Source organism: Haliaeetus albicilla, chromosome 2 (genome assembly GCF_947461875.1).
Source record: "Haliaeetus albicilla chromosome 2, bHalAlb1.1, whole genome shotgun sequence".
Classification (NCBI taxonomy): domain Eukaryota; kingdom Metazoa; phylum Chordata; class Aves; order Accipitriformes; family Accipitridae; genus Haliaeetus; species Haliaeetus albicilla.
The window spans coordinates 14,946,631-14,961,087 of NC_091484.1; the positions used below are offsets into that span (position 1 = coordinate 14,946,631).

General features: G+C 38.7%; 1 protein-coding gene across 6 annotated transcripts in view; it reads right to left on the reverse strand.

The window, feature by feature from the left end:
* The window catches only part of PTPRT (protein tyrosine phosphatase receptor type T), a 501,782-nt gene that overhangs the window by 222,947 nt on the left and 264,378 nt on the right, over positions 1-14,457 (reverse strand). The gene's annotated exons all lie outside the window — the stretch shown is intronic.

Below are 14,457 nucleotides of genomic sequence, written 5' to 3' on the forward strand. Positions count from 1 at the left end.
ATTTGTTTCATAAAGTCTTAAAGGTATTTGAGTTTAAAAGCTTTACTATCTGTCAACACATTCAAGTACATGATCAGAGGCAATGCCATTTCATGATTCCTGTGTAAATCTCATGCACAGTGTGGTGAATACAGGAGATTTCTGCATGATGTTTATGAAGCCTGTAACTCGGGCAGCAATTTAATCTTGTCCTGCTTATTTTCACCTAACCTCTAGAGGATAACCTGGTTTTATTTACCTGCAATGGGAAATACGTGGTCAGCAGACAAACGCATATGTCTAGGTAGGCATGTCTGGGTTAAGAGAGTAACTGTTAAGATTTGCTGACAACTGAAAAGGTCTAAGCAATCCAATTGAAAGTGGTCAAATGGATAAAACTGATTGTGCCAAGTGGGATGGTTAGCAGAGGACAGGTGCTACAGTGAAATCCATCCCCATGTATGTGGAAAAACTGTTTTACAGGGACCAAAGGTTATAGATTTTAGTCATGTAGAAGGAAACTTGGACCCTGATTTCAGAACTCGGAGACAGCAAGAGAAAACATCATTTGAAGGGAAGAGTTGAGTTATCTGAAAGAGCCTCACAAATAAAAACTGTTTAAGAGTGAGGCAGAGACTAGGGAGTCAAAAAATGTATACGGATGTCTAAATCTTTGTGCTCTTTATAGCTGCAATCAGATGTGGTTTCAATTTATAAAAGCCTCTCATATGCATTTTGAATGATAGGCTGTTCCCAACACAAAAGCTAACCACCCTGTTCCCCCAGCTGAGCACTCTGAGAAATCATACACGTCAAATACCAGACTGTCCAGGGCAGGGGGGCAATCAGCATCAGGTACCAGGGGCAGTTGGGCCACTATCCTATTTCTCTGCAGTAGTAACATAGAACACACCTGCCCCACGGCTGCTAGACCCTGCTTTCTTGGATCCAGGGAAGAGCAGGGCTGTTTCTTTGGCTTGAAAAACTAATACACAGTTCTAGCTCTCAGATGCAACTGCAGAAGCCTCTGGTGCCTCCTCCCCAATGGCTTGTATAGCATCAATATTGCTCTGACATTATTCTTCCTAATACTCATACAAGAAAAAATTACAATATTTCTGTAAGATGAATAGCATACTGCCTCATAATCCCTTCTATTTCACTAATTTAAACTGTGATTTCATAAGTACTTCTGTAGAGACTAACACTGCCTGATTTGAAATTAGGTAATCATGGACACACCGCAGCAATCACAGACAAAGAAACACTGAATCATTTGCAAGATCCTTTTTCATACTATGAATGAAGGAATTGTATTTGAATAAAGCAAAACTCACTGCCTGTTCTTTAAAATATTGCTGTTTCTGAAGCCTAAGTACTCTGGAGAATATTTAAATGAAGATCCATCCCTTTCCCACCAACCTCACCAATTGCTGACATCATGGCAAAGGCCTTTTGAGCAGAAAATTCAATCTTTTGCACATATGCAAACACCCAGCGTGACCATGCCCATAGCAGGTCAAATAGCCTTCAGGTAATTTTGCTAGACAAACAGTACGTTTCACAGAACATATGCAGATTTTAATATTAATTCATTATACTGTCATCTAAAATTGAGATTCAGGTATATCCTGAGTTTCCACAACTCCTCCTACTTCTCCTTAACTCATCATTTTGGAAAAGTATGGCATCTTGTTGCTGGTGTTAACATTCTAGAATCAGCTTCTAAGTGGAACAAATGCTAGAATACAGTTGTGGATGATGAACCTTTAGACAACTAGCATGAAAAATAGAAGATAAGCTTGTCCCCCTTATGAAAATAAAAAAGGATCTACTGTGCCAGGCACTCTATAGATTCTTCATGGCAAAAACTCTACCCTAACAAGCTTAGTAAGACAAAGGGTGAATGCTGCAGAGCTGTGTGTTGCAAATGAAAGGAGGTGGTCACAGGATCTGATTGATACTAGTATATTGTGGTTTAAGAACTAACACATAAGCAAAAGTTCCTTCACTTTTAATTATTGTTGTTACAAGAAATGCACAAAGTTAAGGTGATGAAGTGCAAATATTTTAGTGCAAATTGTTCTAACCAGAAAAAAACACACCTCTTCTCCTGAACAAAGAAACTCAACAGCACTGAAGCAATTCAGAACAGAAAACATACACCCCAGCAAATAGTATGTTGTTTGAAAAGAATTTTTAGAGTATTTTTCTATAGAGTAAAAATATCCCATGACTCTTTTTTTTTTCCTTTTCTTAGGTTCTTTCATTGTACTTTTAACAATGTTACCTTTGCTTAACACATCTGCATCACAGGCAATGTTCTGTCTTTCCCTCTATCAATAAATAGCACTTATTTTTAAAACACCTCAGTGTTTTACTGCCAAAGGACACCCCTGTGTCATGGTTTAACTCCAGCCAGCAACTAAGCACCAACGCAGCCACACACTCACTCTCCCCCACCCAGTGGGATGGGGGAGAAAATCTGGAAAAGAAATAAAACTCGTGGGTTGAGATAAGAACAGTTTAATAGAATATAAAAAGAAGAAACTAATAATGATAATGATAACACTAATAAAATGACAACAGTAATAATAAAAGGATTGGAATGTACAAATGATGCGCAGGGCAATTGCTCACCACCTGCCGACCGACACCCAGTTAGTCCCCGCCCCCACTCCCCCCAGTTTATATACTAGATGTGACATCACATGGTATGGAATACCTCGTTGGCCACTTTGGGTCAGGTGCCCTGGCTGTGTCCTGTGCCAGCTTCTTGTGCCCCTCCAGCTTTCTCGCTGGCTGGGCATGAGAAGCTGAAAAATCCTTGACTTGAGAGTAAACATTAATTAGCAACAACTGAAAACATCAGTGTTATCAACATTCTTCACATACTGAACTCAAAACATAGCACCATACCAGCTACTAGGAAGACAATTAACTCTATCCCAGCTGAAACCAGGACACCCTGTGACAGAGAAAAGGCAGGAATAACAAGCTGACAACGATTATGCCTTCAGCACACAGGTACATTTCTACAGCCTAAAGAGTACTTCAACAAGATAATATTACTTCTAGCACAGGCCACCATGATCCGGTTTGGAGATTATTTCTTGTTACAAGCAAGAGCATCTTTTACACTGAGATTTACACAGAGACAAATAAGGATAGACAAACTATCACTCATACTAATGAACCAAGTCTGATCACCTGGGAGCACTGACACAAACCTGTGAGCCTTGGTCCAATTGCACTGCCAGCAGCATGAGGCGCTTGGAAGATTCAATATAAATTCCTGATCAGTTGCAGCACAAAGTACCGATATTGTATGAAGCACCTGTTTGCACAGAGTGTGATTCCAACTCTTTTACACTGAGATATTTGCTTCTGTGTGAAAATAAGTAAATATTTGCTCTGCTGTGCCAGCTGGATCAGGGGAAAGCTATAAATTGCCTAAGCCTTTCATAGAGAGTAGAAGGCTGGCAGAAGGTGGGTATCTGGAGTTCACATGCACAACACTAATTGGAAGCAACAGCTATTGAAAACAGCTTCAGAACATAAACGGGAACACCAGAAGTAGATACAAAACTCATTTTCACTCTGTGGATTTTGTGTCAGGTATTGCAAAGTTCATCTTTTAACTCTGTGGTTCCTGATTTCTTTAGAAGAGTAGGACAGAGACCAGAATCAAAAAAGTTGCGTTTTCACAAAGGAAAGGGAAATCTTATAACTGAAACCAGTACAAGCGCATTGCTGAGTGATTACAAAGAAAAAGATAATATACGTGTTGAGATGTGATGGGAATCAGTGTTTACAAGAAACTTAACAGTTATCACCCCAGAACACTTCCACCACCACAAAGCAAATTATAGGATGCAACGTGCAATGTGGTGATCTCTATGCATTATAGGATGCAACATGCAACACTTTACACCAGGATTTTAATCCATTTCATGTATCTGACAACAACTCAAAGACATTTGGGTTCTCTTATAGCAGCAAGGTTATCTGCTTTGTCTGAATTGGCATACCACAGTTTTAGTTTTGTATGAAATTAAAAACCATCACAGTTGTAGGCTTGCTTTCAGGCACAGTTTCTTTAGTGACAATGGGATTCTTTCTGCTGAGGAAAAAGAACCATGTGGATCTTTTTACAGAGGAATTTGTTACGAATGTAAAAATAAATAGTATAGCAAAGTGACCTATAGAATAGCAAGTGGAAAGATTTACTCCTATGGTAGGTTAAGAAATAATCCACCTGAGGAGAATAAAACCAACTGGGAAGAACTGGTTTTATACATACACATACAGTAGTTCATATATAAGATTGCCTTTGGTGCAGTATTCCTTCTCTTAAATTTGGCAACCTACTCTTCCGCCTTGCTCCCTCCTCTGTTAAAAAAGACAATTTAATGCCAATAGTTTATCTTCCTGTTAAAAACATTATTAAACAAATTTATCACTTGAAGTCTTTATCTTCAAAGTGATGGACTTCCTTGATATATAATCTAATCTTTCAAGCTCACCAAAGATTTTCATCAAACTTCATTAATTGACAAATCAGTTTCTGGAGGTTTGGATCTATTTGCAAGACCTACTTCCCTCCTGCTTCTTTTTTGTTGCTAGTGAATGCTAGAAAAACTTTCAAAGTGCCACAGGGAAGAAACTGTGACGTTAAGGCTTTCAGATTTTGTTATCTTGTGAGTTATGGTCTTGCTTTAAACCCCCTTTCAATGGTCTATGCACCAAGATTTTAATTTAATAATTTGAAGGATTATTGGCAGCTAAAATGAGGATTTGTGGATCTTGAGTGAAATACATTGTAATAACAACTGTCAGTCTGATTTTGATGCTCAGGCCTGCATGCCTCTCCAGCAATATTTGAGTACTTTGATATGGTCACAGCTATGGTCTACTTGAATACTATTTCTAAAGTCATAAAATATTTCACTGCTTCATATTTTCAAAAAGCCCAGCTTAAAAAAAAAAATCAACCTTTTTAGCTTATAAAAAGCAAAAATAAGTTAAAAGGAGTTGAAAGCATTTCCTTTTTGGTTTGGTTTTTTTTCCCCTCGTTGCACTCTCTGGAGTAACAAATAATTAAGATGGTGACTAAGTTTATAAACCTCTACCAGTCCCACGGCCACAGCAATCACCTGGATCACAATTCAAAGCCTGGGAGGATTGGGGGTCTTTGCTTCTCCACCTATGTAACATGAACTGAGATACAAAGGGATCCCTGCATCCCCCAAAGGGAAAGGAGATCTCTGGTTCACTCTTGGTTTTGTCATGTTCAGATACTGGAACATAATGGGTCACAGAAATGTCCACAGACAGAATAGGTGGTTAAAAAAATAAAATAAAATTCAATTTTCAAGCTCAACCAGTATGAAAACGCAACATACTTGTGCAGACAGACATACACACCATTACAAAAAAAGGTTTTGTACTCTCATACTCCACCTGCTGGTTCTGCAACCGTATTTAAGACATCAACATGGGTTTTTTTGTTGTTTTTTTTTTTTTTTTAACCAAGCTGTGCAACACCCCTGCTCATCTGGATAAGTTGGCAAGTGTTAAACAAGCAGTCATGTTCAACTCAATATTTCAGAGTCTACTGGGGAAAAATAAAAGGGTAAAATATTTATGACAAAACGTAAAACAACTAAACATGTAAGGAACAAAACTGTTCCTACATGTCTTACAAATATCTCAGGGTTAAAAGCATTAACATAAGGTTGAGAATTTAGTGCTCTCTTCCATTTTTTCCCTGCCTTGCTTTTGTATTACGTGTTAGAGCTTCCAAGAAAGCCAATTAACACACATTTTATTCTTTGAAATGTTTAAAATTGGGCACTTCCAGCGTATAAACTCTGAACACCTCTTATTATTTGAGTGCTTTTTAATGCAGACTTGTGTACGTTAAAAATACATTTAAAAAATGAAAGGCATTTATGTTTCAGCTGTCTTTGGAAAAGCAAAAAGAGAAGCATAAGCAGGAAGCAGTGAGCAGTGTTTGTCCCAGGACAAAGATAGGATCATGACTATGCAAATCCATAGAGCTTAATAAATGCTTTGCAAGACTGGGTCTGTCATTTCACTCTCAGGATGAGTTATGGTATATATCACACAGAGAAGCAAAACAGACACCTCCCTTTGGTTGCTCCTCAGTGGAAGTTCAATGCTTAACACATGCACTGCAAGAATACACACAGCATTATCCTTTCCAGTTTCCTCCCACTAACTGGGCTTTTCACACTTGTATAAAGCGACATCTGGAAACGATCATCTCATCGCACCCTCAGAAAACTAACAGAAGCAGTAATAATATGGTAATAAGGGATGAAATTTTATGAAAGATGCCACTTAACTGAAGACTAAAAGACACCATGCAATTTAAATAAATTGCTTTTAGCAGGGGACTGAGTGCCTGGCCCATTTTTGCAAATTGTGGGCCAGATTTTCAATGTGTGTGAAACGCTGACTTTGGTAAAGCAGTGCCAGTTTTGCACAAGCTAAGGCTAGAGTCCTATGAAGTCACATTTTTAGGACCACACTGGAGACACCCTTAAATTGAGAATGCTGAAATGAAGCTGCATAAGCAAAGAGAAAAGAAGCTATTAACACATCAGATATCTGCTTATTTTACTTCCCTGCCTCTAAAGTTTCTTTAAGTGAGCTAAACAAGAGGAATCACACAATTATTTGAATGCATACAAGAAAATTTAACACAATGTTGTCCACAAAGATGAGAACTCAGTTCCCTGATTAACTCAGGGTGGCTTGGTAATGCAGAAGTTGTCATAATTTTGTTTTAGGCTCTCTGCACACCACTTGTGTCCAGGCTCCAGTCCAGAAGATCTGAAATCATTAATGTGGGCCTGACTGTCCGGTCAGTGACCTTCTTGTACATAGCCTTCACATGTGCCCAGCGTATTTCAAGTAGAAATACAGCTTGGAATAACTGCAACAAGAGAAAAATCAAACTGGTTTGTATTCACTTAAAATTTCATTCAAAACCACTTTTTACTTAGAAAAGTACTGTCAACACAACAGATGTTTAGCTGCCTCAAATCTACAAAACTACTAAGTCAACCAGTGCTCAGGGATTTCTCAGAGTTCAACAAAACAGAATGGTTTTTGCTGTTGTTGTCTCGGGCTTTTTTGTTTTATTTTCTGTTCTCTCCATTTTTGTCTCTTCAGGTTAGGAATACTCAGGCTGTTTGGGACGAAGCCTGGACAGAACTTAGGAGCCAAGAAATATTAAAAAGAACAGTGTCATAAATTCAGCTGGTGTGAAACCAAGTGCTAGGCAGGTCCACTCCTTTTGGAAGAAGTCGTGAGGTCCCATCATTAGTGAGAACTGTTCTTATTGGCATGAAAGCCTCATGCCTTTATATGAAAGTTGTCATCTTACTGACCAGCCTGCCCACTCAGAAAATAATGCTATATTCAAACCACATTATAGAAAGCCACTAAATTAAGCAGCAACACCACCAAATAGAAACAGTGTGACGTGGAAATGAATAACTAGAGTTCATCTTAATAAATAAAAATAAAAAACATTTCTGGATAACAAACTGCCTTTGCAGATAAAAAGTAAATCCCTAGAATTTAAATCCATCACGAGCAAAATCCCTCTGGAAAAAAAAATCCAGACCAAAGCACTATTATAACTGCCTTTATATTCATAACTGTATTTATGCAGACTAAGATAAGGGCAATCAATCCACATGCCTCAGGACAAAAAGCCAATCTTCTGCAGGGATCAGGATAAAGAAGATTCCTCACCATATGTACCATGGCTAAAGGCAATAGGGGACATGCTTTGCTAGACTTGGGAGTTTTCAGGCATTGGTCACTGCTAGAAACAAGTATCAGATTTATGGCATACTGATGTGCTCCAGCAGTAAATCCCAGCCTCTCCTCTGCACATTGCTGCTTTCCAACACACTGAATTTAGTGCCTGAACTTTGGATGGACCGTGGCCTCATGCCAAACCAAGTATCTTCTCAGCTCTAACAATCTGACTTTTCAGGAGCCCGGTATTCAGTCAGTCACCCAAAGTGCAGCAAAACACTCTGCTTCCCCTCTCACCATTTAATTACCTCCCTTTCTCCTCCCAAATTCCTTCTGTTCCATACAGGTCATCACTGTTGTTACATCCCAGACAACATAGCTCCTCCTTTTCTCATTTCTTTTCCAGTAACTAATTCATAGATCTAATCGATCCTCTGTTCTTTGAAAGGCATCTTTCCAGTTTGACCATGTTTCTACAGCCAATACATCCATAACTTGATATCGATAGTTCCTCAAAGAGACATCTTTTGCCTGGAACACCCCTATACATGCAACCAACCACACTTCTGCAGCTTGAAAAGGAACCAGAAGTCCACTTGGCTTCCTACACAGCTCTGTAACTTCAATTAAGTATTGTCTATATTGTCCAAAAGGTCTGAAGGTACACATTATGGGCTAAACAGAAGCTGAGACCTGACAAAGAGAGACAGGAAAAGCGTATCACTCCGACATGCTCATCTCCACAAAACACGTATCATCAAGAAATACTTCACCTTTCTTTCAGCTGTTACTTAAAGAGTAGATGCTTTCTACTCCATCAAAAATTAAGTGAGGAGGGGGAAAGAATAAAGCAGAAATTGAGATATATTTATTATCTGTTTAATCAATTTGGCAGGGAAAATCATCACCTTACATGCAAAGTGACTTAAGCTGTTAGGATGCAATACAGATGAAGCCCCTATCTTTTAGCAATGCTACCTGGCTGTTTCCAAGCACAAATCAGGGATCAAGGATCAAAAAGAAGGAATATCATATTTTTGTAATTCTGCTCTTATCTCTCTAGCTGACATGCTGTCCTGGTTTCAGCTGGGATGTAGTTAGCTGTCTTCCTAGTAGCTGGTACAGTGCTATGTTTTGAGTTCAGTATGCGAAGAATGTTGATAACACCGATGTTTTCAGTTGTTGCTCAGTAGTGTTTAGACTACAGTCAAGGATTTTTCAGCTTCTCATGCCCAGCCAGGGCACCTGACCCAAACTGGCCAACAGGGTATTCCATACCATGTGACGTCCCATCTAGTTTAGGAACTGGGAAGTGGGGGGGCAGGGATTTCGCCACTCGGGGACTGGCTGGGTGTCGGTCGGCGGGTGGTGAGCAATTGCCCTGCGCATCATTTGTACATTTCAATCCTTTTATTACTACTGTTGTCATTTTATTAGTGTTATCATTATCATTATTAGTCTCTTCTTTTCTGTTCTATTAAACCGTTCTTATCTCAACCCAGGAGTTTTACTTCTTTTCCTGATTTTCTCCCCCATCCCACTGGATGGGGGGGGAGTGAGTGAGCGGCTGCGTGGTGCTTAGTTGCTGGCTGGGGTTAAACCACGACACATGCCAAAGGCTATTGAGGTGGAATGAAAACAGAGTTTCCAATCATCAAGCTAAGTGAACGAAGTCACTAAAATGGCTACCAGTCCCACAGGCTTTGTGGGATCCACATACTGAAACTCAGACACAAGATCATGCCATTCTCAACAGCTCACCTGCAGCGCTCCACGGCTCTTGGGAACAGGCACTATCAAGAGAACAACTGCATTTCATTGTGCTACACAAGTCTTTGTTTCAGGGAAATTAGCAAGAGAGCAAAACCGAACACAAGCAGAACATGCACTGCAGAGGCTTGTCTTATCATAGCTGGGAAAAAGAAAGTCCCTCACAGCATTTACCAATATAGAAAATAAGAAACCCAGGTAAGGTTTTCCTTCACTGCTAATATTCTATAGGAAATGTTTTTCAAAAGTAGGCACTCTTGCTAAAAAAACATCTATTTTCCCTGTTTTCTATATTTAATGTTCTAACAGACAGTGGAGCTAAGAGTTAAAATTCAACTAATATTAATAGGGAAATTAATGTATGTTTCAGGACAAGACTTAGAGTAAACTCCAAGTCAAATTAGTCTGTGAATCAGTGATTCTAATAATACCTACATGTGAGTTGTACAGAACTCTCTTTCAAATCACTTGATATGCCATTTGTGTAGTGCTTTGACTCATATATCAAATTTTTTTTCAGGTTTGGTGGGGTTTTTTTTGTAAGCTTGAAAAAAATGAAGGCAGCAGTATAGCAACCCTGAATCTTACTTTTCAACATTATCATGTGAATGTTTTCTATTTAACAGGAGCTATGGCCTTAAAATTAAATCAGAAAGAAATATTTTTGAACCTATTGTAACAACTCATACTAACAGCACACAGCAAAGTAATCTTCTGGTTGTTCAGATTGTACATTTCGTAACAGTACACAACTACCTCCTTTTTCTAACATTTCTAACAGAACAACAGACAAAAACATTTCTATAGTATGAAAATGTAGTCTTAAAACGACAAAAAAATGGCAAAAGCTGCTTACTATTTCTGAACTTTGCAAGATTTCATGGCAACGAAGTACCTTTTAATAATAACTAAAGGAAAAGGTTTTCCAACTACTTTGCAATACCATATCAAATTCTGAATGTACAGATTATTTGCATTTATATCAGCTATTTTATCCTGACTATTTTTAAAAGGAGTATTGAATTCAGCCACATCGTTCAAGACCAACTTTTATTTCCCTAGGCCAACAACAAAAATTGAGTATTGATCTTGACAATGACTCTTTTCTCCAGGAGCTAAATCACATCCTCCTGGCTGAATAACGCTGTCTCTAGCAGCTTATCTTAAGAGATAGGTTGCATGTGATCCCTGTGAATTTTTTCATATGAGGACAAACCTCTTACTATCATAAGCTTGTTCGATGAAGAATCATTGTCACCCCCTTTTTTTTTTTCTTTTTTTCTTTCTTCAGAGAGGGGGGAGCAGATTATGGGGTTTCTCAGGACTTTTTCTCCCCTCCCATTCCTTACCAAGCAATTCTGCTGTCAGACTGGAAAGTTTCCTGCTTCCAAGCCTCAAGGTCACAAAACCCACCTCATGAGTCACCTGCAGTCATCCAAAAAGGCAATGAAGCTCATGTTCAAGATAGCTTTTCCAGGTAGTACTTTAACCAGGTCTAAATACTATTTTTAAAGTCTTATATCTGTCCCTTTATTCAAATTCATTTAAATGTTACCCTTTGGCCTTTCTTTTCATGCAAGTTCATCCTACTAGAAGGCAAACACTTTTCAGATGAGATTCCCCCCCCGCCAAGACAACTTCATTTGTAAGGTCTTCCCTTCTCTTTCCCATCCACCAGAGGGAAAAACGACTTTTCCCCTATTCTCCCTTTCTGTGGCAACTGGAGAAAGAAAAAAAGCAGGGGAATATAAATAAGCACAGAGAAGAAAACAAGCCCCAAGCTTCCCAAATTACAGCTTTCCAAAGCACACTTTTTTGAGTGAAGCCCACGAAACAAGGATTTTAAAGAGATCTGTTTAACTATTGAGGATTGCTAAAAAAAACCCAAAAACTCAAAAACCCGCCACACTCAGAAGACCAGTGCTGAACTACTAGGCACTACTGGGAACAGTGTTCAAACATATATTCTTATCCTGTTATCTCCCCCAACCTATTATTTGGGAGGTAAAACCTAATATTTTATATCTTCCTTTCCTTTAACCACCCCTCAACCCTGTGTCTGATCTTAGCCTTAAGCAGTCTTTCTCTTTTCCCTCTTCTCTGCTGAGCAACTCTTCCCTCTGACAGTTTACTGGTTTATGCCTCAAGGTCATTTAATCTTCTCCTGTCCCAAGTCACGACCTATCACAGTCTAAGAAAAAAACCCAAAACACAACAAACCAACACAAAACCCACATCAACAACAACAAAAATAAATCATTCATTTACAAAGACAGGGTTTGTGATATTTTCTGGCAGTTGGCTTTTCCCAGAAGGAGGCAAGCTGGGACTTAATTTTCAGTATCATTTCTAAAGATCAAATATAAACAGAGTCTTGTAGTGTTGTCCTGTAAAAAACCAAAAGTATTGCCATTGGGATAACAGATGCCTGGGCACATACTGTTTATAGAAATTTAGATAAGATGTTACCCAGTTTAATAAAACTTCTTTGTGCATTTAGAGCAAGACCTTTCACAATTAGTTTTTATGGGTTTTATACAATTAAAAACTTTAAAAAGTCCGCATAAACAACTTCCATTCACTCTGATCAAAAAATCTGAAGATCATGAATGATCTTGATACGAGTTGCATCATGATGTAATGACTTTCTAAGCTCATGCTGAGCCATTCTGGTCATGCTTTTGCTCTGATGCAAGGCCAACAGTCAAGAAACTCACAGCAGACAACTGCAACTTTGTAAATGAGCTTCTGTTGCTTGATTTGAAGTGGAAGAAAAGCACGGTCCTTCCCAAATCCTAATTCTAATTTAGAGATGAAAATAAAAATAAGAATCTCATTGCAAGATGTGCCTAAATTGAAGGCTATGCCAGCAGTTACTCAGACTCCCTGGCACACAAGTATACAATTTCTATGTGAAAAGGCACTAAGAAGATTATTTAGTAAAAGGGACATTGACTTCTCACTGTTGGAAGGTTGCAGACACCTTCTGTTTATGGTTACACTGATTTTTTGCAATTTAAATAAGTAAATACTACTTCTCCAGTATAGGTGATATTCTCTACTATTACTTCTGCAGTCAATTTTGTTATCTTTATTAGTGGGCTTAATAAACAGAGTACCACAGTACCAATGCTAAACAGTCCAATAAAACAGGACTACTCCAGCCATCTACTGATTGCATACAAAAGTGTAGGAGTTTGGTACTTCTCTCTTGCTAAGTAATGACAAAGAAAAGAAGCAAAAAATTCACTTGAAAAAAGCAGTATCACTCACCCCTCAACTATTTAAAAACCGCCTCAATTTTCATCGATGTCATTTGTTAGGCACTCTAAGAAAAATCAAGGAAAGAGTGCTGTTTTCTTGGTTCAGCACATTTTTAAAAATCTTTACCATGGCAGTTTTGTGTAATTATCCTCGAAATAGGGTATTTTGAAGGATTCCACAATTTATGGAAATTGGAATAATGAGTTGCATTTTCTTGTCTATCATTTCAGTTGGCATTTTTTGGAAGTTGTACATCTTTAGATATTGGGTCTCTCCCTTCCTTCGAGTCCATGCTTACATCAAGATCATTACATTTTTTTCCCACCCAATGCCCTAAACAAAACATAAATGTCATCATCATCAATCTCAACAAACTCTGTATGACAACTAATATTAATAGAATGACCTTCTCCAGTTAGATTTTCATTAGTAAATTAGGATGGAAAATAATGAGTGGCTCAGCTTAGCCAATTTGAACGAATTATCTACGTCATCCTTCATGATGTCAGTCGATACCTATGCTGAGCAAGGAAACTCAGCAATTTGGGATCCAGTAGAAGACATCATTAAGCACAAAGTCAACATCCCCCTCTTTTTTTTTTTAATGTGAATTAAACTAAAGCAAGCATTCTTTACAGGTAATACAGAAAAGTTTGGCTGCTGCAGAGAGCGTGCCTGCAAAGTCACAATGCATGAACTACAGACCAAATCTCAGCATGTCATATTTCCATATGCAAATGCATAGTCCCAGGCCAGGCCTGCACTTATTTCTGCAGAGGGTTAGAGAATTTGACTGCACTAGTGAAGGAGGAAACAGCCAAAAGATGAGTAGCACAGCATTTGCCAATTTCCCAGATAGGCCAGGACGTCATCCATGTCACTTCATGCTTTCCACCTAGCCGCAGAAAACCCTCCAAACATCTGTCTTCTACCAACAGAAGGTGCTGGATATAGCAAATACCTTCATGCCAGATCCTCATGCTCAGACATATTTTTTTTTAACCAATTCTTCTCAAAGAGACACTAAATGTTCGCTGCTTTATAACCAGTATAATAAAGGAAAGGCAGTAAGGATGTGCCCCCCCACCCCCACCCCACAACACACTCAGCCTGCCAGGCTTCCTTTCTTGGTAGAGGAAGAGGATGCTGCTGGGGGTGCTCATGCTGTGACAAGTGGGTGAGGAACAGTAACACTGCATTGCTTAAACCCATCCTAGGATGGCATTTGGCTGTTCTTGATGCATTCTTCATACTTCAGACTTGCTATTTGGTCAGAAAGAGTAACTGGATCCAGAATGCTTTTGTATAAGCTTTCCACTACTTATATCCAGTTGCTTTAAACTATTAATTTTGGGGGAGGGAAGGAAGGCTGTAGAAAAAGGAGAGCAGCCTTTTAGTCTCTGTCCTTTGCTCACACCACAGTAAAGACTTGGCAAAAATTAACAGAAATGCAAAACTTGAGAAGACAGTTGTGTGGTGGAAAAAACCTGCTATGTAGAAAACTGCTTTGTTCATCCCCTTGTAAGGTACAGAGCTTGATTTCCCTTAATGGCTAATGATTAATGTATGAAAACAGGATGAATAGCCAATATATCTGAAACATGGGAACATGATCCTTTAGTTTTTCCTGGTAAGGCCAATATG